Here is a 27,023-nt window from a genome sequence, read left to right on the forward strand (position 1 = left end):
TGAACCCAACTCCCCCTTACTGAACTTCTTATTCCAGGGCAAGTATTTTGTGTTGTTTTTGTCTAATATCATTATATCCATTGCAATAATTTATGTGACAATACTTTACATAGTGCAAGATGAATCTTAGCTGATCTGGACTGACCTCATGCTTATCAGCAGAGCTGCTCAGAACTAGCCAATACAACTGATTATTATTTTTCACCATATTATATTCTATAAAGTCACTGTAAACACTAAATTAGGGAACATGGATCCACTGCTCCTAGGGAAATAGTTATCAATTATTCATGTAGTTACAAATTATAATGTTTATTTTAAATTAGTTGTAAATTATTCACATCATTATAAATCATAACATTAAACCCTAAAAACAATTCATCCTAGTAGATTCTATTTTATTTTACAAAAGAGAAAAAACAAGATTTGCAAGTCCTAAGTGACTTGCCTGCAGACAGCCTATTACCAGGTGCTAGAGTTGGGATTCACACCCACTACAACTGGCCACATAGCTGGAGCTTTTTGAACTCCACCACACTACTTCTATGTTCTCTATCCTCTGGTCCTGTATGAAAGCCGGAACAGGAAGGTGGAGAATCTTCTTGTCCGACCTCAGCTGGAAACACGTTCATAGGGCAATTCAAACTTCCTGCTGCTTTGCTTATGTCTAAATAACTGCAAAGCACTATGAGTATTGACTTTGGGGTTACAAACAAATTTTAGTGAATAGGCAAATTTGCTAATACAGATACAGGAATAATGAAAATTGACTGTAGTAACTAAAGATAAATAATGCTTTGTACCTATTGCTCTATGAGTTGTTTTGAGATCAGAACATATCAGCCTGTCAACAGAGTTTAGTAATAACAATTGGATTTAAGAATTAGATTTAGTCATGATAATTTAATAATGATTGCATTTAATAACAACTGGTTTCAGTGGAGTGTGGAGGTTTTCAATGGCCAAGGCCAGGTAACTGGAATGTGTTTATGTGTGCAGCTACTATAAGAGAACATGACTATCAGCAGATTTGGGGCTTCCTACACCAAGATTTTCTGTATGCACACTGGTACTGTTCAAGCCCTGGAGACAAGGTGTACCCTGGTGACCCAACAGTGGGAAAGCAAAGAAGCCTGAGTCAGAAATTTCCAGACACCATTCAATGCCTACCCTTCTGCTGATGCTCTATTATATTATTTTCCTGTAATAAAACTTTCCAGTGAGCATAAACTATTTGAATCCTATGAGTGCTTTCAGTAACTAAACACTTAAAGTAATTAATGTGTAATTAATTCACATAGTACTTAAAAATGGGATGAATAAACAAATGAATATAATTGCATAGAATGTTGTTAAGCTTTAAAAGAAAAGAGAGGTCTACCTTGAGTTAGCGGATTTGGAAAGAGTTCATGAATCAGGAAGAATTTGAGGTGGGCCTCAGAGAATGAATAGGATTTGAACAAACACTGATGGTCCAGAAGAGACCCCATGCAGAAGGCATATTCTAGAAACAGTGGAAAGGACATGTAGAGGATACTGTGTCCCTCAGCCTCTGCAGGAGCTGCTGAGATTCCAGTGGACTGCTTCAGCAGTGCAGAATACCACTGAGGCCTTCTTGCCTCAATGCAGACCAACTCCAAGGGACCATTCAGGCCCCACAGCTCTCTGTGGAAAGGGAATTGGAACTTGTTTACTCACTCCCAGGTGTTTTTCCCAATAGTATACCCCAATAAGCTTCCTGCATGAAACTTCCATTTCACAGTGTTTATTTTTTTCCCTGGGAATCCTGACCTATAAAAGAAAGGAAAAAAGGAACCATGTTTGAGGAGGGCATGGTTTAGTTTGGCCAGAACACAGAGGTAATAAGGTTGAGCATTAGATGAGATTGGAAAGGCAGGTTGTAGCCAAATCAAGCAAGCCCTTCATTAAAAGGCTAAATAGTTTGGATTTATTCACTCGATGATGAAAAGCCATTAAATATTCCTAGCAGAGGAAGAGCATTACCAAAATTATTCACATGAAAATTAAACTGTTAGTGCTGTGGAGCAGGGGTCTCCAAAGCAGTGCACTTGTACCCTACCACAAGAAGGGACCAGATGGAAGAGGGCAGTAAATAATTAAATTTCTGAGCATTATGAATTTTTACATAAAGCAAAAAGAGAAACTAAGCTTTGCTAATATGAATGGGTGGTTTGATACCACCATCTTCACATGGTTTTGTGATGCATTTAGCACTTGAGATGTTTTTGGGAGGGTAGACAATTCTGTAATGTAGTAGGTTTGCCAAAAGTGATATTTTGTTTTTGCTATTTTTCCTTTTCAACAAATAGTGATATCTTAGAGTTCACATCACTAGATAAATAGTTTGTACATTTTTCTTCATGTTGTAGTTAATGTAACCCTCACAAAATGGAATGCTGGTTTAAGTTTTACATGCAAGATAGATTAAAGGAAATGCTAGTAGTACAATCGTAAGAACAAGCAATGAGCAGAAATGAAACTTCTGCTTCTAGTACAACTCTTCTTCAGCTACAGTGCAAGACCAAAAATAAGGGCTATCTAATTCTATATAAAAACAAATCAGACAGAGATATTTCAAAACATCAAGAAGATAAACTGAAATATGGATTTATATCCATTTAATTAGTTGTAAACTATGCCCTAAGAATCTGTCTTCAGATATTAATAAATGATGGAATGAGGCATCAAGATTTATAAGATTAAAAAATACTGATTTTTATCTTCCTATATTTTGATGTCTATTTTATGTATGTTTTACAATCTCACAGAGATATTTATTTAGGAGTATAAGTATATTTTATACTTTTTGTGGTTTGGTTATCAGAAATGTAAGATTGCATGATCACAAAGGTGCAGGAATGATTACCTTAGTGAAATTGGTGGGAAAGAAACCAGAAACCATTTTATTTTCATGTTCAGTTTGAAGTATAGTTGGATTACATCCATATTTATGTGAAAATGGGAACAAAAACTAGTATTATAGATACCAACTACTTGCAAAGCCTCGTCCAAAGTACTTTACATGTTTCATGTTATTTAGTTCTCACCACAAACTTATAAGCCAAGTACTTTTACTTGAAATGCAGAAAATTAGGCTTTAGGTGGTTAGATAACTTTTTTCGACCACAAAGCTCAGAAAAAGTAGATCCAAGAAATAAACCTAGGATCACAAAGCCCCAACAAAAGACCCTGAGCCTTTATGATACATGGTATTTTGCTTTGCTCCCCAATGAGAGTGATTATTCAGTAAAGTTATATGCTCAGACTAAGGGTTTGAGGAAGGTGATACACACAGAACACCAAAAGGAGGGAAATAAAAATACCACTGATCAGTTTGCTGCAGTTAATTAATAGGCATAATTTGGAGCAGCTCCAAACAGGTATTGAGACATTTTCCAGCAACAGTCTGTCACATGGGGCAAAGGGCAAATGATGGAAGTTAGGACTGAGGATAAGCAAGGCAAGAGAGCTGGAATTTCAAGGAGCAAAAGGCATGAGAAGTAGTAATCCTGGTGTTGAATAGACTGACTAAATCTGAGTAGGAGCATAAGCAGTACCAGAAGCAAACAAGAGGAAAAGTAAGAAAGAATTAGAACCTAGGATACAAAGAGTCTACTCTAAAATGGGAATATCAGAGTTCAAAGCCTTGTTCAGGTAGGAGCTGAAGGGCTTGCCATGGCCCATGTTGTGGCCATACCACCATAGCTATTGAGAACTGATGTGGTGACAAGTATAGTCTGCCATTATTAATGACTTGATTAATGGCTAGTACCAACTGAGCAGACTGGAGCCAAACAGTGAGCTAACTGCATCATCTCATTTAATTGTCTCTAAATATGATGAGGTAGAGGTCATTATCATCTCCTTGCAACAGATAATTAAACAGAAGATGAGAAACACAATGCCACCAAACATTTTTCAATAAAACAAGAGCACAATTTTATGAATATAGTGAGCTCCAACAAATACAAGGAGATAAGGCAGAAGAATTAATAGACTCTAATTGATAAACCCTGTCTTCCCAAGTTTGTCCAGAGCCTCCTTCTAGGAGAAAAGGTAGGCAGCCTCAATAGTTTCTCAGAGTCACATAACGTTCTTCCCTTCTCTGTAGTAAATTAAGCAGTTCTAATTGCTCTCTTTCTCCTTGGGTTACCTCCACTCTAAATAAACTTATCTAACCATATAAAAAAATAAGAGAGAAACTAAATTGCTAAGGAGAAAAGACAAACTAAAATGTGACAAAAATAAGAGAAAAAGCTTTACCAACAAAATGTTTTAAAGATTAGCACAGAATAATCAACCCTGAGCACATCACAGAGGTTGTACAGGCATACCTCAGCAACACTGCAGGTGTGGTTCCAGAACCCTGCAATAAAGCAAATACCTCAATACAGCAGGCCAAATGAAATTTTTGGTCTCCCAGTGCACATACAAGCTATGTTTATGGTATACTGTAGTCCATTAAGTGTGACATAGCATCATGTCTAAAAAAGCAATGTATATGCCTTAATTAAAAAATACTTCATTGCTAAAAAATGTTAACCATCATCTGAGCTTTCAGTGAGTCACAGTCTTTTTGCTGATAGAGAGTCTTGTCTCAGTGTTGATGGTGCCTACTGATCAGGGTGCTGGTGGCTGAGAGTTGGGGTGACTGTGGCAATTTCTTAAAATAAGACAAGAATGAAGTTTGCCACATTGCTTGATTCTTCCGTTTGCTTGAACACTTAGAAGACATTGTGGAGTCATTAACTGGCCTCATTTCAGTATTGCTGTGTCTCAGGGAATATGGAGGCACAGGGAGAGGGCTGTGGGATTCAGCCGGCCAGTGGAGCAGTCAGAATACACACACTTTTGGATGAAGTTCACCATCTAACATGCGTGTGGTTCATGACATCCCCAAAACAGTTACAATAGTAACACCAAAGATTACTGATCACAGATCACCATAACAAGTATGATAATAATGAAAAAGTTAGAAATATTTCAAGAATTATCAACTTATCAAAATGTGATGCAGAGACACAAAGTGAACAAATGCTGTTGATAAAATAGCCCTGATGGCCTTGCTCTGACACAGGGTTGCCACACACTTTCAACATGTAAAACACAGAGTATCTGTGAAATGAAATAAACCGAAGTACCTGGAAGGCATCACACAGCACTGAGGGCAGTAGCTGTGAACTGAGCCCAATGTCTTGATCAAGATCTCCCCTGGGAAACACTCTCCTCTTGAGTTTTTTGCCTGAAGGGACCCCAGCTTCCATCCCTCAAGGCCTGGCTCTAACATAATTCCTACCCATATCCTTCCAGCCACAAAAACTCCCCCTTCCCTCACCTCTTAAAGCACTTGCTACCTTGCTTGTAACATCACATACAGTACTTGTTATCACAGTAATTTGTAAACTCGGCTTCTTTCTTCATTCTAACATTCTTCCATTCTTTAGTTCCAGGCCCTGGGGAAGCCAACATGAGCAAGACGGGCACCGTGTTGGTTCCCACAGAGGCTGACCTTCAATGGGAAGAAAAACTTTTTGTGAATCAATCGCACAAGATAATGATTTTTGTCATAAATTATTTGCCAACATGGATAGTGCAGGGTGCTTTGAGGGAGATTTAATGAGTCTGGAATGGGAAGGACAATCATCCTGAAGAAGCGATCTGTAAACTGGGTTCTGAAAGATGAGTAGCGGTTGGCAGGTGAGGACCAGGAAGTAGACAGAAGCAAGAGGAGACCCGAACGCCGTGAAGCACGGGGCTCCCCGGAGACAGAGGTCAGTGTGACTTGAAAGAAGGGTATGGCGTAAGGCTGGAGATGAGCTGACAATTCAAGAATTTCTAGGCCATTTTAAGGATGTAAGATATTATCCCAAGTATGATGAGAAGAATTAAAATCACAAAAATGACATGGTCAGATTAGCTTTACTCCTTGAGAACAGAGGGTATGACTTTTGAATTCTTTTTTTTAACAACCATTGCCAGAACAATTCCTTACATTGTAGGTCATGAGAAAATACTTCTTAAATTAATAACCCATTCATTCATTATGTTATTTTTCATCACGTCACACTAACTTCAGATTTTATTTATCCATCAGTGATGCCTGACCTCTGTGAAGGCATAATCTTAATTAGAGCTGCAACAAGAGGAAGTGGAACAGAGTAAAAACAAACTAAAATCCCTCATCATGCAGGGGTGTGCATGAATGACCAAACAGATTGGGCTAATTCCATTACTGTTTGGCAAAAAAAAAATGGGATTTTAAGATGCTTTAACAGCTTTTCTGACAACATACAAAAAAAGAGATCAAAGTGATAGAATTTCCTTTTGCATTCCATAACTGAATCTTTCAATGAATAATCACTCAAGAGCTCAGGAGATACAGCCAGGTAGAACTCATTACTTCCCTTGATATTAAATTAATGCTTTTGTCTGAAAGGGGTCACTTTTGGGTCACAAGTCATTGCTTCCAGAAGCAACTTGATTATGGCTGTCAATAACTTTATAGAGAAGACAGCACAACTAAGAGCAGTGCTACATTCTCAATTCACTACTTAAGCTTATTTTTGTTTCTAGTGAGTTGTTATGCCTGGGAAGAGTGGAGAACTGCCATTCCTGGTGCACTGCTTAATTAAAATCCTCTTTAAAAAATCCCTTGTTACCAGCGAATAACTACAACTTTGGCAGAGACAGTGCTAAGTTTCTCAGTATGGCCTTATGCCAGGATATGTCAATCTTGACCGCTTGGCGGATGATTAGCAGAAAGGGGGCAGTTAAACCTTTGTGTCCATTCAGCCCCAGGCTTCTGCTGGAATTGGCAAACACTATAATGACTATTGTTTAAGGAGTAATGACTATTGTTCTAGTCTACTAGAAACGGGACTAAGACTCCTGATTCCTTTCACATAAGGCACCAAACAACAATAATGACTTCCTGTCACTCCTGACCTGGCTTAGAGCTTAACCAGTGGCCCCAAAGGGGAAAGAATATTACTCTTGGAATCTTCTTCAGATATCCACATCTTTGATTCCCCTTCATATTAAAGTTCTATTAGTACTCAAAATAAGAAACTTAAAAACAATACTCTCTCTATTCATGAACCATTTGGGTAACACCAATGAATAGGTAGGTACTCACAAGAATTTAATATACACATGAAATAGAAATTACTAAATGAGTTCACCATTTAAATAAAATTAAATAATAGGGAGCTTGGAATCATAAAATGTTATTTAAAAAGAAAAAAATAATTAAATAATGATGAAACACCAAACTTCATTATATTTTAGACTTACTGTCTATATCCTAAATGTTTGAAATAATCTTTAGTGCTTCCAAAGCTCCTTGAGATATCATATTTTCTTCATGGCAAAAAATAACTCTACTGAACATTTTGGTAAATTATAACCAGAATTAATCCTATTATACCTTTAAGTCTTAGTAAAATTATTTATCAAAATAAGTAAAATAAACTATATAGAAATCACCAAAAAGTCTCAATTATTAATTATCTTTGATCAAAATGGAATCTTTTGAATATACTCCTTTTTATTTGTGGAATTTTGTAAGTAACTTCAAAATTTCTATCAATTTAAGTAACAACTGATTTATGTTAAGAAAAAACAAAAAATGAAACGACTATCTATCAAGCAAGAGGTTACCTATTAATTGTTAACGTCCAAGGCTAGAACTAGGTCTATTTATTCATATAACAGATATTTATCTGTCATTAGTAATGTGCCAGGCACTGCTCTGGCTGCTGGGGAGAAATACACAAAGGTTTGAAAAACCAGATAAATACCTCTGCTATCAAGAGAGTTCGAGACTACTACTGCTAGTCTTATTTCAGGATGCAAAAGGTTTACGTTTGTATATTCAATAACTAGTCAGATTTTATTACTGAAGGCCACAGTTCTAGATAATAAGAACTTTCGGCATCAATTTCATACTAACATATGCATTAGAACACTTGGCACGGTTAAAGAGAAAATGAAACGAGTGACTTGCTTGTACCCAAAAAAAAAAAGGGTAGCTAACACTGTCACTTGTGTGTAAAATTTTGGACAGCTAAGTAATACAGATTTAAATTAATAATGACAGATGCACTGACTCAGCATAAGGGTGGTTGAAGTGAATCTATTTCTTGCAGTGTTATGGTTAACTATTAAATGTCTCAAGTATTATTTTCAGGTGTATTGAGAAAACTGTTAGGTGATGTTATATATAGTGGTCACTGTGTTCTTGGTCCCATCTGTCATTAGAGGAGTGGCTGTCCTATGGAGAAAACTTATACTGGTGATGATCCCAAGTAAATTTTAATCAAATCAGTATTCACTGACTGCATGTGTGCCCTTGTTGAATTTCCAAGCATAGCAAGCATTTCATATGACAATATGTAAATATTCACCTTAGTTATTTAAAAAAAGGCAACAAGAATTCCAATTTACTTGGAAAAGTTACAATTAACCTCTTTTGTCCTGAAGACTCAACATTCGTGGGTGTGTCAAAGAAGAAAAACCAAGTATCAATTGGATGTTTCCCAAAAAGGCAGTTTTTGAGGAACATGTAAGTATTGTTGAGGAACATTTGTATTGTTGCCTGACTTCTTCAGTTTTCCAGAATGTACCTGTTATTTAGATACACACAAAATGTTAAGAAGAGCACATTGTAAGTCAACACTTGCCTGATATTCTATCTCTTCCCCAACTTCTGACCACCTCACTCAAATTACCACAATCAAATAAATATAAATATGCAAGCAAACAAATAAGTAACTCTAATTATCTAAGTTATGCCAAAAGGGAAATGGAATTATAGGTGCAGGTAAATTTATGAATAATCAGTTCTTTTACTAAAGGACCACCTACAGCATGCTGTAGGCTTGTTTAGGTAACTCTAATGGCAAGCCTATTTGGGTGCCAGAGAAGTAAATTACTACAGAAAAAGGAAAAGTTACCGTGTGGCCTGTCTCAAGGGAACTAGTTTTCTGTACAAAGTGTGGCTTTTCCGTAAGTCAAACCCAAACGCATCAACCTAAAGGCAGGTCCCACGATGTCAGCTGCATTAAGTAGGTCTAGTCTCTGCCTGGAACTTTATTTCCTGTGATGTATCACTGTGGTTTTTTTATTTTACCTCTGTAACAGTAACTTAACTTGCATTTGTTCCAAAATGAATTTCATGCTCAACTTGTTTTTCTTAATTAAACTTCCTTTAGCAGTCTCTAATATGTGTATTATTAAAACTCATTAGTCCCATGAACGCTTGCCTGTCATTTTTTTGGCTACATATTCATATGTTGAAGGGCTCTGTTGCTATATATAGAAAGAAAATTAAATAATAAATATGGGACTTGAACGTTTTATGAGTGTCAGGATGAGAGAGTGCCTGCAAGGCCCATAAGGTTTCACACAAAAGAGGCATTACCGCTAAAGCTAACATGCTGACACATCTCTGATCTATAAAGTCTGCGGTAATAGCAGCAGTAAAGTGTTTTGCCATTGACTAGAATTTCTCTTACATGCAACGGAAATAGGCACAGAAGAGCTTATATTAACTGTTATAAAAAGAATTCACATAAAGTCCCCCCAAAAGTTTAATGTCTAATAATTTCAAAGGCCTGCAGTGATTTACTAGTTTTCTCTGACTTCAGTTAAGCTTAGAGTTGGCAGCCTTTCTCTTTCATACAGGTTTGCTACCAAATAACTGAGTTTCCTCCTTCTTTTTATCTTTTTGGTTGTGAGGGGAATCTTGAAGGCAAAAATAATTCATATCCATAGCAACATAACAATATTCAACACTGTTAACACTATTCCATTCATTGTAAAGCAAAAACAATTAAACCTGTTACTGTCAAGGAACCATTCTTCTTAGAAACAGTTGAGAATGTTGCTCTCTCACAAGATTAAGAGGTTAGTAACCTCAAAATGTTTTACAGTACCTCTTCAAAGGTATTAAAAATGACACCCTACATTCATTATGAGTGGTCACTATTTTTTTCTGGGCTTGACAATTTGAGATGTCAAAAAATTGGAATTTTAAATTAACTGAAAGTTTTGTCTATGTTTTTTGCATTTCTCAATAAAGCAAAAATGCATTCAGGGATGTCGTGTTATATTTCAACAAATCATTAAACAAGGATGGCTCTTTCAATTTGTTTTCAATTAAGAGTGTATAGTAATTTCCTTTAAAAATATTGGTTAACACAGAATGACATTTAACTGTGTTTAATTGTTTCAAAATCGCAGGAGGAAGCTGCAGCAAATTGTTAGCTTCCACTGTGTGTTAGGGTGGTTAGAACACATGGGAGACTTTGGAGGGACTGGGACAGCTGTCAAGCAAAGCTCCAGTGAATGTAGTATCCGTTTTTCCATAGCAATAAACTTTGGGAAATCCAAGGCTATTTCTTGTCACATACATCAGGAACTGTGCTTGCAATTTTCAGGGCTGAGTGCTTCCATCTTTTTACCCCAAACTACCACATTCTATGTTATTTCAAAGCAACACTGGCACAATTGATCAAGGACACCACATTTTTTAAAATACTTGTGAACAAAGTATATATTTGGCTAAGGTGGAGTAAAATGTACTTCATTTTCTTAGGGAACTCTCAAATTTTTCAAAAGTTGTTAGAATGATCCTCTGTATTAGTGGAGAACATTAATGTAACTGCATACCTTGTTCTTAATTTACTGGCTACAGCTTTGAAAAATTTTGTGCTGTGTAATTTTGTTTATTTTTATTCCCATCATTATTGGTCTTCCAAACATGGATCTACTACCTATAAAGTTTACCAAAGTTTTGTGCAGAAACTGCTTGTAGAGCCCGTGGAGTAGGCCAAAGTTTCCCTTGTCATTTTCATTGCCAAAAAAAAAAAAAAATGGAACAAAGCAGTAGAAGGTATAGATTATTCTTGACAGAGAAAAATATTGTTCAGCCATGACAAAGGCACTGTGGGCTGAGTCTTATGTTTTATCACCTTGGCACATGCCATGACCACTAGCTTAGTGGTTATAAAATACACAAATTAACTTTTAAAAGGACCTCCTTTCTCATGTTTCATATCCTCCATCTACTTTTGCATCAATATTATATTACCACTAGCCTAAAAAGATTAATCCCAGTCCACCTCCCATTTACCATCATTATTTATTTACTATTATTGTTTAATATGTTATTTACTAGCTGTTTTTTTCTTTAATTTGAACTTTTAAAAACGTGTTAAATATTACTGAGCTGTGTGGCTAGGATCGGTGGCTGGTATGTACCAGAACACAAAACAACCATTCTTCTAGTTCACACTGCACATAAACCATGTGACTTAGAGCTGCGTTTAAAAAAAAAAAAAAGACAGACATAGCCTCTCAGCCATCTCCTTAAAACCTAACAATTGGGGTTGTTGAAACTATTTGTTGCTATTTTGACATCTTTTGACAAGCTTACACAAAGTCTGCAGAAATAGTAAATATTTTACTTTTCCACTGTAGAATTCTTGGGAGAAAGTTTTATATTTTGCTATCTCATATTAAAAAAGAAAAAGGAATGGCATTGCACTTGTTTTAGAATTTGGATTTAAGAAACAGAAATACACAAATCCAGGAAAAAAGTTTGGAAAGACTCTTATTTTAATACCAGAATGTCTGATGCATCTGGAATCCTGAACTACTGGAATGATGAGTGCTTCAGATGACATTGAAGAGTTGCCTTTCAATGTGTTCACACGTAATGGAGAGGCTTCAATGCTAAAGCCATAAAGGTATCTACATACATTTCATCATCTGTAAACAGAAACCCCCCCAAAACATATTTGATGTTTTCTTTAAAAGATCAAAATGTACAAAATACATTTCTTAATATTTTAACAATTATCTATCTCCATTTTATTCTAATGCTTTTGAATGTTTGAAAACTTAAAATTTAACAAATTGGACTTTAATAGCAAAAGCCAACTAAAATTATGACGCTGAGGTATCAGAAGGCACAAGGTGGGGTGGGGTGGTGATTAAACCTATTTAATAAATTTATGTATCTATATACAGATCTTAAATGAATCAGCTCATTGTTATTGTTCTGAATCTATGTGGGCTTCAAAACTGGTTCCGAATAATATGCTTTTCTAGATTTCCAAGCAACTTTTAGTTTCCTAAGTCAATTAATATTCACTCATTTGAGTGATTAATTTTAATTGCATGGGCTAAAATTGATTCTGCTTCGGCAAATCAACATAAAATTTTCTTGAGCTACAAAATAAAATAAAATAATAAAAAGAAAAAAATTCTCTGCATTCAGCTGCTTGGAAGTGTCTGGGAACGCGTGCGCACCGCTCAGTCGGAAAGAAAAGCCAGTTAAGTGGCGAGGCAGCGAGGGAAGGGTAGGCATGCTCCAGTAATGCAGCCGGCTCCCTGACGCACTCGCCAGCCTGGGCCCTCGGCAGGAAGGCTGTAACGCCTTCCTGGACTCCCTCAACTCCAAGAAAGTTACCTCGGACTGTATTATGCAAAGTCGTGCAAGAGAATTCTAAGACAACAGTGTGGCCAGTCACCCACTTCTGTCTCTGTCCTATGCAGTGACTCTATAACCCTCCAGTGTGCGGCTGAGAAAGGGGGAGGCGAGAAGGGGAAGGGAGAGAGGGAGGGAGACAACAGGAAAACGGCCAATTCCCCCGCAGAATTCCCTTAAGCCAAGGCAGCTGTCGAAACCGCCGCCGAGGCAGCAGCGATTTTCTGCTTGGGCTTCCCTCCCACCCGGCCCCCTCCAAGCAGGTTTTCCAAGGCCATTGCCTCCTCTCCTAAAGTATCACTGGGGGAAAGCCCTGGATGCAAGAGGGATCTCCCAACTGGAAGATTTTTAATGCAAAGTTGAGAGCTTGGAGGGTTGCTTGGCTTCCGCATCGACGCCACAAAATAAGGTTTTTGAGCTCGATCTAGGTAGCACCCCAGCGATCCACCCGGAGATGTGCGAGGTGGTTGTACGTCCCCCTTCCCCTCTCCATTTCACCAGCACGGCGTCCGCAGCACCTTCCGCGCAACGGCACACAAACCCAGACATCCCCCTCCCAATAAAAGACCCCCAAACTTACCCTTAGTAAGGTAAATCCACAGAGGGAGCACCCTCATCTTCCCCCTGTCCCCTTTCAGTAATCAAGGAGACAGTTTCTACAACACTTCGCCGTCAAATTCAGGCTGAATTGGTCAAAGTATATACCAGACCAATACTAGAGGCTTTTTTTTTTTTTGAATCTCGAGCACCCAGTAATTCTTGTTTCAGAATTCAAGATGCTTCCTTTATTTTTTTCTTCTTTTCAGCCGCAACCCCAGTTTTGCACACCCCCACACACCTTTTTTTTATTCACCCACGGACACTTCCAAAACGTGTCGATTGATCCTTTCTTCTCTCCAGATGCAAGCACAATCCAGAATCCTCGGGACCCAAAGCCACCTCGTGTAAATCCGACCGTAAGGCAAGAAATACAAATGATCAAACAACGTTACTTCTTTCAGCTGCAATCAGATAATCCTACTAATCCAATTGATTTATCTCGATTGGAAATTGACCTCAAAAATGAATCTTCGGAGCTGATGTCCAGTGAAGCGATTTCATAGCCCTGTTCCGGCGACCAAAAGAACTGTGGTTTCTTTCTTTCTTCTTTTTAAAAAATCTTTTTAGATTCTGGGTGCACTGCTCGCGAAAAATGCCGAGGACCCTGGTTTTCCCTTAATATAGGTTTCTACTTCAAATCGGTGCAGGATGAAAAATGGTACGAAGATACCCCTAGTGGCTCAAGGTGATATTGCAGGGATCTCACTTTTTTTTTTTTAATCCCCTCTCCTCACCTTTTTTTTTCCGTCTTCCCCTGTAGATAACTGGCTGCAATGGTAGTTAAACAAGAAAGCTGAACGGATATTAACATGAATAGCATATGACTACTTGAAAAAAATCGTCTGATTTTCTTTGTTTTACACTAAAGACTGAATTATCCACACTTCTGTCTCACCAGTATTCCATCCTTTTCAGCAGTACTTTCCTCAATGGCATTTAGTAGCTAAAATGCCAGTTTGGGGCAGCTAGTGATTTCAAAGCAAATGTATTCATTTCCTGAATAATTATAGATATCAAAAGAAACCTCAGTCTTCCTGAGATATGTCACTCTCAGAAAACCTTTAAAATTTTGTTTCCTTTAAAGGAATATGATTATGGATACATATTTTTTTAGACAATCTTTCTTCATATTTTGGAGGTTTAATCTTCATTCAGCAGAGCAGATGAAGGCTGCTGTGAGGCTGTGGTCAAAGAGCAAAACCAAAGTGTGGTTATCTAGGCCTCAATGTTGCTTACCTGAATCCTTTGCAATTCAATGACCTCAATATTACTACTAGGATTTTTGACAGGTTCTAAAGGAAAAGAACCAATACAATGAATTTCCAGACTCTTCTTTAGTAAGCAATACTTCACAAACCTTATTGTGCCTACCGATAATCCAGGAATCTCTTATAAGTGAGGATTCTGATTCAGTAGGACAGGGAAGGGATGAGATTTTACATTTGTAAAAAGCCCTCTGACCAGACTCTAGAAAACTTGAGAAGCTGGATTCCCTTTCACACAGGTGCAGGCAGCAACTGCAAGCACCCCATGATTTCCTTTCTAAACTGTCTAAGTAATTAAGCCTTCTTTGTGTATCAGCTGTTAGTCAAATGAGACCTTCCTTCTACCACTGTTTTTTTATTAATTGGCTATGTGACTTTGAGCAGTCACTTTTTTGGCCCATGGTTAGTTTATCCATTAAATTAAAGAGTAAACCCAAATAAATAAAAAAAATATACCTGTTTCTAGATGGGAGACTCAATACTGCAATCTATAAAATTAATGTAATTATTATTAAATTATAGTTCTTCATGGAACTTGAAAAGTTAATTCTAAAATGTATTTGCAAGAACAAAGGGTCATAACTTGTCAATACAATTCTGAAGAACAAGCTTTGGGGTATTTCCATATGAAATATTGAGGCTTAATATAAAATGACAGTAATTGAGGTAATGTAGCTTTGGTTCAGGGATAGAAACTAGTCCAATGGAGTAGAATAGAAAGATCAGATATATATCCCTGAATTTACAGGGACTTGATAAATAACAGGTTAGATTAGAGAGTAAAGAGGAATAATGACTTATTCAGACAATAGACTAGGCATATGAAAATATTGTAATATTAGCTCTTAGCTTCTACCCTAAGTATATATTTCAGATTGACAAAGACACAGAGCAAAACTTAAAAACTTTTAGAAGGAACTAGCATTATGATTTTGTGTACAAGGTTAAAGAAAGGCTTATTAAACATTAAAACATAAAAACTGAAGTCCATAAAGGAAATATGTTATATTTGATATATTAAAATTAAAAATTTATATACGTCAAAAAAGTTAAGGCATAGATTGAGAGAAGATATTTGCTATGCACATAACCAAACAAGGATTAGTATCCAAGTACATAAAGATTTTTTATAAATCTATAAAGACTAAATAGGAAAAAATTAGTCAAAAGGATGAATAGTCAGTTGATGGAAGAGTGTTCTCAATATCCAATAAACATCTGAAAAAAGTACCCAGTTTCCCCAGCTAATAGAGAAATGCATGTTAAAATGATATTTTACAGCTATATATAATAACATTTCATAGCCATAAATTGACAGAAATTTGTAAGCCCAGCAACACAAAATATTGACAAGGATGTGGAGAAAGCATAGAAAGGTATATAATACTTGAGAGAGCAGTTTACTGATAGTTGAAGATTCTCATATCCTAAAATCCAGTCTCTCTACTCTTGTGTACTTCTCTTCACATGTACAGAAAATACTGCTGAATTACTTGAAAGAGAAAAAAAAGGAAATAATCTAAATAGCTTTGGACAAAATAGGGCACAAGAAATTTATAGAATATTCACACACTGCAATATTAGATACAATAAAATAAAAAAGAATGCCCTCATAGCTCCTGGAGTTAGCATGGATGAATCTCAAAAATGCAATGTGGAGCAGCAACAAAGGCAGGTTGCAGAGAGATATTTGTGGGATGATACCATTTATATATTAAGTTAAAATATGCAAAATAATTATTTATTTATACCTATGTAGCAAAAGTATAGAAATGTGTGATAATGAATAACATGAAATTCAGAGTAGAGGTTATCTCTGGTAACCATGGAGGTTAATGAAATTGGGAAAGCATCACAGGGAGCTTCAGGTACATCTTCAGTGCTCTATTTCTCAGGCTAAATCTTGAGTACACAGGTGTTTATAATATTACATATAAATTGTATGCCTAAACTATTTCATTAAAATGAAATATTTAAACTAAATGATTTCTATGAACCTGTATAGTATTAGAAACAATTCTAAGTAGAATAAGTATATGTAGAAGTGAAAAATAAATATTATGGGAGTTTGGGCTTTCATAATGTGCTTTCTACACAGAGATTTTTGTCATACCCATTACTCTATAACGGGTATGACAATTTCCAGCTAGCAAGCAGAAATCACCACCTAAATGAGAAAAATGTGACTGAAATAAAGGAAAAAATATAACCGTCAACTAGCTCTTTCTTGTATTTTCCTTTGATCTCACACTGTAGTAACAGGGCCTCTGAAATTGTGAAACAGGCAATCAATCAATCACACTCACTTCTGATCAGTTAACTGGAAACCACCAAAGCCAAACTAGCCCTAAAGCCAAACTACAACCCAAAATATAATTCTTCCAGAATATTTGAAATACGTATGTGAATTCAAATAGGGAGGCTTTGTTTAAATGAAATATGAGAACTAGAAATCTCATTTCAAAGTCAATAGAAAATATTTTTCATAATTCATTCAAAACAGGAGACAATACCCAATATTAGAATGGAATTTTGGTAGAAACCAATCATAGCAGTGAGTTAGATAAGCAATTATTACCACTCAACTCACATCAAACCCAGCAAAGATGACTGGACAAATCATCAAACAATCCATTTTCAACCATCCAGAAGAGCATTCCTAGGCAGTAACCAAAGTAGTGTGGTGATGGAGAAACAGTGAAATTTCCTTCTGTGACAGAACAGACAAGGGGGACGGAGTGAATGTAACATTTATGAAATTTGGAGAGGCCAACATAGCTTTTCAGCAACTACTTATTGAATACCGCCTGCATACTGGCACAGTACAATGCATTTCACAAGAGACTAAACTTAAAAACAAACAACCATCACAAATCCTTGCTTTGTTTTTGATAATTGGCTTGTTGATTGTAAATGGTTACTAGTTCTTTTGAATTAATACTTCACCATCCATACTGAAGATAAGCTATTAGATATTAACATAGACTGAAGATTTCATTTTCAGTGTGTTTAAGTACAAACTGGTTGGACAGGGTAAAGTAGCCAAAGAAGGAAGAGTAAAAAATGTAGGAGGATGAGGAAAGGTAGAGGAAAGGAAGAAGGTTGAGCATAGAACTGATTCAAATTTCATTTCTCTCCCTGGTGATTTATTTTAGGATTGAAATGGACTTAATCTTTGTATCCCTCAGAGTACAAATGATGGTGGAATGAATGATTTAATAGATCAAAGAGTGAAAACTAGTTGATACAAGAGGAAAAGAAAGTTTCTTTTCTATATTGGACAGGCTTGCTAATCTCTCTTCAGAGAATGAAATTTAATAGAGATAGGAAGTAAAAAAGGACTAACAATAGTGGAAAATAAAAAGGACATGATTGGCAGATGAGTGCCAACTGGAATATGGGATTCCAATTAGATTACCTGTTGTAAGATTTCATATCTTATTTTGGTTTCTAGAAACAAATAAAAAATGATTAATACAAAATGAATCATGTAAAGAAATAGCATGGTTGAACTGAAAATAGATGAAAAAGTACTTAATTTGTTGCCTTTAATACAAGAAGAGTCATTACGGTAAGAGGTTTGTGATTTTTTTTGAATAATTGATATAAAAGCACATCTTTTATGACCAGGTCAAACCGACTAAATTCTGCTTAGTAGTAAACATTTTAGGATGTTATGAAAGATTAGTGTTTTATGTCTGAAAAAAGTAAACAACTTAAAAATATTGTAAAACAGATTTCTAAAGTAAATCTTGGGAAAAAAATATTCCTCTACCATCCTCAAAACTCCCCTGATATAACCTCACTTTAAATGTTCAAGATTTGAATGTAAATAAATGGCAATTGGGAATTATGGAGGGTATTAAAATAAAAAGTGCTGCAATATTATAGGCCTGACAACTGTAAAGGTGGTTGTTCATGAAAAGGTTCTTTCTGAAGGGAAGAATCTGCTCAGACAATCCTACTTAATTAGAAATGACTACTTAAACATTTGACATAGTGAATATTTATTTCAGGTATGTGTTAGGAGAACACACCTGTTTGAATAATAGGTGCCAGTTACATCTTTATATTCCATGGTGTGAAGATATGTAATGGAAACCAAGGAAACAATGATCAATACTAGGATGACACTGTCACAGAGAGAAATGGGGCCACTTCATCCAGACTGGTTTGAGATACTGAAACATATTTTCACAGTTACAGGGCTAACATCAGAAATAAACTCAGATTTCCAAAACAAACAAATCATTTTGAACTTCCCAATACTGGTACCATTGTGCTAATAATTAAAAATATGTTGTTTCTTTTTTAAGGAGCTCTTTCTTTTATATCTGAAATTTGTACTTTAACTGGTACAATTTTTCTTTAAAAATACATTGTTTTCAACTTCAAAAATGTTAGTTGTTAATAGCCTAATGTTATTATTTTGCAGAATATTTCATTTTAAAATGAAGATTTTTATACATTTGTGACATTGAATGGTGTTCATACTGACCCTCTAATAACCTAACAGATTCTCTTGATATTTTAGCTGCTTTTGACTCCATCATACCATGATTGAATTTAAGCCTTGAAATGTAGTCAAAATTAGTTAAATTATATTAAATAAGCTTAAGAATTCCTTTTGTATTGAGTAAATACAACCAAATTCTCATCCTATTTGACATAGTCTATTAAAGTATATTGTACAGCATTAGTTTATTTGACTCTATGTTCTCAGTATCAGCAAAATTTACTGTACAATTTGACCTAATTACAGAAAAGTCATATGAAAAATCAATGTTCTATAGTTCAATGTGGAAAATGAAACTTTTATTTACATCCCAATGCAATTGCCATCTCATTGACTTCACAGACACGGGTTGTGTACTCTTCTTTCTCCGGATAGGATTTGATGCTAATTACACAATTAAAAGTAAACACCAGCCCTGATTATCATTATTGTTCAATTAGTGACTTAATGAGCATCACTTACCTGTCCCAAAATATTTAGTTCCATAATTTCCTAAAACATTAAATAAAGGAGACTCTTAAATGACATCTCCAAGAGAATGTTTCTGTGTACGTGTATGCATGAGCATGCATGTGTGTGTGTGTCTCTCTCTCTCTCTGTCTCTCAGGATCTCTGAACACATAAATCTGCCTCAGTTATTTTTTGATTGTTTAAATCAAACTTAGAATCATGTTACAAATGTTTCAAAAAGGTAATTTTCCTAAAGTCACATGTATTTGGTTTTAGAGCTTTCTTTTTTATTATATATTAATAAAGTTATTTCTGATAATCTGGAAAAAAACAATAGAGTGATATTAATAGAAAGATAAAGCCATATTAAATTCAATGTATGAGAAGCTGTTCAACCTTCCAACCATCCATTTTAAAAATCATGACCCTCAACCTAAGCACTATGGCTTTTTCTCTAAACATTTCCCAAACTACCCTAGAGATAAAAAAAGCTAATAAATGATGTTTTGTTACAAAAACAAAACAAAAAAACCTTGATCCTTCATCTCTAGATAGTACTAGAAGTGGGGGAGGAAGTGGAAGATAGACACTGGCAGTTTTTTTTTTGAGAAGGCATCTCTCATATTTATTGATCAAATGGTTGTTAACAACAATAAAATTCTGTAAAGGGGACTCAATGCACAATCATTAATCCACCCCAAGCCTAATTCTCGTCAGTCTCCAATCTTCTGAAGCATAACGAACAAGTTCTTACATGGTGAACAAGTTCTTACATAGTGAATAAGTTCTTACATGGTGAACAGTACAAGGGCAGTCATCATAGAAACTTTCTGTTTTGATCACGCATTATGAACTATAAACAATCAGGTCAAATGTGAATATTCATTTGATTTTTATACTTGATTTATATGTGAATACCACATTTCTCCCTTATCATTATTATTATTTTTAATAAAATGCTGAAGTGGTAGGTAGATGCAAGATAAAGGTAGAAAACATAGTTTAGTGCTTTCAGAGGGCAAATGTAGATGATCAGGTGTGTGCCTGTAGACTATGTGTTAATCCAAGCTAGACAAGGGCAATAAAACATCCACGGATGCAGAAGATTTCTCTCAGAACAGGGGGGTGTGAGGTTCTAAGCCTCACCTCTGTTGATCCCCAATTTCTCACCTGATGGCCCCCCTGTGACTGTGCCTGTCTTAGGTTGTTCCTCCCTTGAGGAATCTTACCCATCTCTGGCTAACCAGTCATCTTCCAGGGCCATACAGGGAAATGTAAAGTTGGTAAGTTAGAGAGAAGCAATATTGTTTGAAAAAGTTAGCTTTTTACTTCTTTGCAGTTTTATGCCCTGTGGCTTCTATGCCCAGCATTTGTCTTGAGGTATCTTTACCACTTGGAGGAATTATGATACTCGGTAATTTCAATATGAGGCATGAATTCTACTTAGGGGTTGTAATTAGGAAGGAAGAAGAAAAGCTGTAGAAGTAACAGGCGGAAGAAAACATGGGAAGATTGATTATTTATTTGACATATCTTATTGTAGAGTAACATAAGCATGTATAGGTTTTAAACTACTAAGTAAATTGCATACACACATTAACATAACAGGAATACAGCTACATAACCAAAGCAGACCTACAATTACCAGCCATCTCCAGTGAAACCAAGAAAACCAGTTACGCACCCTAGGCATTTGTGAAAACTTATCAATGATATGATGGATATTGTCTAACTGAATTTGAATAGTTTGAGAAAAAAATCAGCAAATTAAAACAACACATTCCTGGGAACTGTTCACATCCCATATGTTCTTTTAACAGAAGATAGTCTATAGTTGCAAGATTTTGGAACGCTGCAACTTGCACTTCTCCTAATTCTTGGTTGAGTTCCAACAGTGTAGATCCAGTCAAATTTGTTGTTTGACTGTATGCACAGGCCAGCTTAGATATCTCCTTCTTCATTCCGATGGCAAGTCCAGGAACCAGTGGGATGAATGCAGCTACAACTGCGACAGCGCCAGGATCTTTGTTGAAGTTTTTTGATGATCATCTTCTGGAATGATTCTTTCAGAGAATGTTGATGTTGGAAGTTCTTCTTCATATCGTATCTTAATTCATTATCTGGGTAGCCAAATTATGCTTTGATCCTCTGTATAAACACAAACAAACCCTTTGCCCACACTTTGATATGCCCTTTATACCATTGTGAAGAACTTATTGGAGATCACCACACAGGAACTGCTTTTTATTTTTTTGAGAGAAAGGAATATTATCAGAAAAATGTATTCCCATAGCTGGTCATCTGACACTCTTTAAATGATCAAAATTAAGGATATTTAAAGCATGCATTAATCGTTGATTTACAGTTAGTTTTATTCTATCAGGGAGTAATCCCCCTTTTCTTTCTTTTTTTTTTTTATCATTAATCTACAATTACATGAAGAATATTATGTTTACTAGGCTCTCCCCTATAACAGGTCCCCCCGACAAAACCCTTTACAGTCACTGTCCATCAGCATAGCAAAATGTTGTAGAATCACTACTTGTCTTCTCTGTGTTGTACAGCCCTCCCCTTTCTCCCACCCTCCCACATTATGCATGCTAATCATAATACCCCCTTTCTTCTTCCCCCTCCTTATCCCTCTCTACCCACCCATCCTCCCCAGTCCCTTTCCCTTTGGTACCTGTTAGTCCATTCTTGGGTTCTGTGATTCTGCTGCTGTTTTGTTCCTTCAGTTTTTCCTTTGTTCTTATACTCCACAGATGAGTGAAATCATTTGGTATTTCTCTTTCTCTGCTTGGCTTGTTTCACTGAGCATGATACCCTCAAGCTCCATCCATGCTGTTGCAAATGGTAGGATTCATTTTCTTCTTATGGCTGAATAATATTCCATTGTGTATATGTACCACATCTTCTTTATCCATTCATCTACTGATGGACATTTAGGTTGCTTCCAATTCTTGGCTATTGTAAATAGTGCTGTGATAAACATAGGGGTACATCTGTCTTTTTCAAACTTGAGTGCTGCATTCTTAGGGTAAATTCCTAGGAGTAGAATTCCTGGGTCAAATGGTATTTCTATTTTAAGCTTCTTGAGGAATCTCCATACTGCTTTCCACAATGGTTGAACTAATTTACATTCCCACCAGCAGTGTAGGAGGGTTCCCCTTTCTCCACAACCTCTCCAACATTTGTTGTTGTTTGTCTTTTGGATGGTAGCCATCCTTCCTGGGGTGAGGTGATACCTCATTGTGGTTTTAATTTGCATTTCTCTGATAATTAGCGATGTGGAGCATCTTTTCATGTGTCTGTTGGCTATCTGAATTTCTTTTTTGGAGTACGGTCTGTTCAGTTCCTCTGCCCATTTTTTAATTGGATTATTTGTTTTTTGTTTGTTGAGGTGGGTGAGCACTTTATATATTTTGGACGTCAAACCTTTATCAGATCTGTCATTTACAAATATATTCTCCCATAGTGTAGGGTACCTTTTTGTTCTATTGATGGTGTCTTTTGCTGTACAGAAGCTTTTCAGCTTACTATAGTCCCACTTGTTAATTTTTGCTGTTGTTTTCCTTGCCCAGGGAGATATGTTCAAGAAGACGTCACTCATGTTTATGTCTAAGAGGTTTTTGCCTATGTTTTTTTCTAACAGTTTTATGGTTTCATGACTTACATTCAGGTCTTTGATCCATTTTGAATTTACTTCTGTGTATGGGGTTAGACAATGGTCCAGTTTCATTCTCCTACATGTAGCTGTCCAGTTTTGCGAGCACCATCTGTTGAAGAGACTGTCATTTTGCCATTGTATGTCCATGGCTCGTTTATCAAATATAAATTGACCATATATGTTTGGGTTAATGTCTGAAGTCTCTATTCTGTTCCACTGGTCTGTGGCTCTGTTCTTGTGCCTGTACCAAATTGTCTTGATTACTATGGCTTTGTAGTAGAGCTTGAAGTTGGGGAGTGAGATCCCCCCTACTTTATTCTTCTTTCTCAGGATTGCTTTGGCTATTCGGGGTCTTTGGTGTTGCCATATGAATTTTTGAACTATTTGTTCCAGTTCGTTGAAGAATGTTGCTGGTAATTTGATAGGGATTGCATCAAATCTGTATATTGCTTTGGGCAGAATGGCCCTTTTGACGATATTCATTCTTCCTAGCCACGAGCATGGGAGGAGTTTCCATTTGTTAATGTCCCCTTTAATTTCTCTTAAGAGTGACTTGAAGTTTTCAGGGTATAGGTCTTTCACTTCTTTGGTTAGGTTTATTCCTAGGTATTTTATTCTTTTTGATGCAATTTTGAATGGAATTGTTTTCCTGATTTCTCATTCTATTGGTTCATTATTAGTGTATAGGAAAGCTACAGATTTCTGTGTGTTAATTTTGTATCCTGCAACTTTGCTGAATTCAGATATCAGTTCTAGTAGTTTTTGGGTGGAGTCTTTAAGGTTTTTTATGTACAATATCATGTCATCTGCAAATAGTGACAGTTTAACTTCTTCTTTACCAATCTGGATTCCTTGTATTTCTTTGTTTTGTCTGATTGCCATGGCTTAGGACCTCCAGTACTATGTTGAAAAACAGTGGGGATAGTGGGCATCCCTGTCTTGTTCCTGATCTCAGAGGAAAAGCTTTCAGCCTCTCGCTGTTCGGTATAATGCTGGCTGTGGGTTTATCATATATGGCCTTTATTATGTTGCGGTACTTGCCTGCTATAGCCATTTTGCTGAGAGTTTTTATCATGAATGGATGTTGAATTTTATCGAATGCTTTTTCAGCATCAAACAAAAAGTGGTTTTTGTCTTTCTTTTTGTTGATGTGGTAGATGATGCTGATAGATTTTCGAATGTTGTACCATCCTTGCATCCCTGGGATGAATCCCACTTGGTCATGGTGTATGATAATTTTGATGTATTTTTTAATTCAGTTTGCTAATATTATATTGAGTATTTTTGATCTACATTCATCAGGGATATTGGTCTGTAATTTTCTTTTTTGGTGGGGTCTTTGCCTGGTTTTGGTATTAGGGTGATGTTGGCTTCATAGAATGAGTTTGGGAGTATTCCCTCCTCTTCTATTTTTTGGAAAACTTTAAGGAGAATGGGTATTATGTCTCTCTATGTCTGATAAAATTCCGAGGTGAATCCATCTGGCCCGGGGGTTTTGTTCTTTGGTAGTTTTTTGATTACTGCTTCAATTTCGTTGCTGGTAAATGGTCTGTTTAGATTTTCTGTTTCTTTCTGGGTCAGTCTTGGAAGGTTGTATTTTTCTAGGAAGTTGTCCATTTCTCCTAGGTTTCCCAGCTTGTTAGCATATAGGTATTCATAGAACTCTCTAATAATTCTTTGTATTTCTGTGGGGTCCGTTGTGATTTTTCCTTTCTCGCTTCTTATTCTGTTGATGTGTGTTGACTCTCTTTTCCTCTTTATAGGTCTGGCTAGAGGCTTATCTATTTTGTTTATTTTCTCAAAGAACCAGCTCTTGGTTTCACTGATTTCTGCTATTGTTTTATTCTTCTCAATTTTGTTTATTTCTTCTCTGATGTTTATTATGTCCCTCCTTCTGCTGACATTAGGCCTCATTTGTTCTTCTTTTCCCAGTTTCGATAATTGTGATGTTAGACTATTCATTTGGGATTGTTCTTCCTTCTTCAAGTGTGCCTGGATCGCTATATACTTTCCTCTTAAGACTGCTTTTGCTGCGTCCCACAGAATTTGGGGCTTTGTGTTGTTGTTTTCATTTGTTTCTGTATATTCTTTGATCTCTATTTTAATTTGTTCACTGATCCATTGATTATTTAGGAGCATGTTCTTAAGCCTCCATGTGTTTGTGAGCCTTTTTGTTTTCTTTGTAGAATTTATTTCTAGTTTTATACCTTTCTGGTCTGAAAAGTTGGTTGGTAGGATTTCAATCTTTTGGAATTTACTCAGGCTCTTTTTGTGGGCTAGCATGTGTTCTGTTCTGGAGAATGTTCCATGTGCACTTGAGAAGAATGTATATCCTGTTGCTTTTGGATGTAGAGTTCTATAGATGTCTATTAGGTCCATCTGTTCTAGTGTGTTGTTCAGTGCCTGTGTGTCCTTACTTATTTTCTGCCCGGTGGATCTATCCTTTGGGGTGAGTGGCATGTTGAAGTCTCCTAAAATGAATGCATTGCAGTCTATTTCCCCCTTTAGTTCTGTTAGTATTTGTTTCACATATGCTGGTGCTCCTCTGTTGGGTGCATATATATTTAGAATGGTTATATCCTCTTGTTGGACTGAGCCCTTTATCATTATGTAGTATCCTTCTTTATCTCTTGTTACTTTCTTAGTTTTGAAGTCTATTTTGTCTGATATTAGTACTGAAACCCCTGCTTTCTTCTCTCTGTTGTTTGCCGGAAATCTGTTTTTCCATCCCTTGACTTTTAGTCTGTGCATGTCTTTGGGTTTGAGGTGAGTTTCTTGTTAGCAGCATCTAGATGGGTCTTGCTTTTTTATCCATTGTATTACTCTCTGTCTTTTGATTGGTGCATTCAGTCCATTTACATTTAGGGTGACCATTGAAAGATATGTACTTATTGCCATTGCAGGCTTTAGATTCATAGTTACCAAAGGTTCAATGTTAGCTGCTTTAGTATTTTACTGCCTAACTTAGCTCGCTTACTGAGCTGTTATATACACTGTCTGGAGATTCTTTTCTTCTCTCCCTTCTTATTCCTCCTGCTCCATTCTTCATATGTTGGGTGTTTTGTTCTGTGCTCTTTTTAGGAGTGCTCTCATCTAGAGCAGTCCCTGTAAGATGCCCTGTAGAGGTGGTTTGTGGGAGGCAAATTCCCTCAACTTTTGCTTGTCTGGGAATTGTTTAATCCCTCCATCATATTTAAATGATAGTCGTGCTGGATACAGTATCCTTGCTTCAAGGCCCTTCTGTTTCATTGCATTAAATATATCATGCCATTCTCTTCTGGCCTGTAGGATTTCTGTTGAGAAGTCTGATGATAGCCTGATGGGTTTTCCTTTATAGATGACCTTTTTCTCTCTAGCTGCCTTTAAAACTCTTTCCTGGTCCTTGATATTTGCCGTTTTAATTATTATGTGTCTTGGTGTTGTCCTCCTTGGGTCCTTTCTGTTTGAAGTTCTGTGTATTTCCATGGTCTGTTCGATTATTTCCTCCCCCATTTTGGGGAAGTTTTCAGCAATTATTTCTTCAAAGACACTTTCTATCCCTTTTCCTCTCTCTTCTTCTTCTGGTACCACTATAATACAGATATTGTTCCTTTTGGATTGGTCACACAGTTCTCTTAATATTGTTTCATTCCTGGAGATCCTTTTATCTCTATGTCAGCTTCTATGCATCCCTGTTCTCTGGTTTCTATTCCATCAATGGCCTCTTGCATCTTATCCATTCTGCTTATAAATCCTTCCAGAGTTTGTTTCACTTCTGTAATCTACTTCCTGGTATCTGTGATCTCCCTCCGGACTTCATCCCTTAGCTCTTGTATATTTCTCTGCATCTCTGTCAGCATGTTTATGATTTTTATTTTGAATATTTTTTCAGGAAGACTGGTTACGTCTGTCTCCTTCTCTGGTGTTGTCTCTGTGGTCTTGGTTTGCCTGTAATTTTGCCTTTTCATGGTGATAGAAATATTTTGCAGAGCTGGGACTAGTGACGGCTGCAAGAACTTCCCTTCTTGTTGG

The 27,023-nt window shown here is 36.4% G+C and overlaps 1 protein-coding gene across 11 annotated transcripts in view; it reads right to left on the bottom strand.

Annotated features, from left to right (window-relative positions):
* NLGN1 (neuroligin 1) overlaps window positions 1-27,023 on the bottom strand; it is an 844,928-nt gene that overhangs the window by 671,007 nt on the left and 146,898 nt on the right. For 7 of the 11 annotated variants that reach the window (XM_073232074.1, XM_073232072.1, XM_037003259.2 and 4 more), the window contains exon 1: window positions 13,095-13,750. The exons of 3 other annotated variants lie outside the window; for them this stretch is intronic. The gene's annotated coding sequence lies outside the window, so the exon portion shown is untranslated. Of the gene's footprint in view, window positions 1-13,094; window positions 13,751-27,023 lie in introns of those variants that run through there. One more of the 11 variants, XM_073232071.1, reaches the window with a different exon arrangement.

This window comes from Manis javanica, chromosome 3, assembly GCF_040802235.1.
Source record: "Manis javanica isolate MJ-LG chromosome 3, MJ_LKY, whole genome shotgun sequence".
Lineage (NCBI taxonomy): Eukaryota > Metazoa > Chordata > Mammalia > Pholidota > Manidae > Manis > Manis javanica.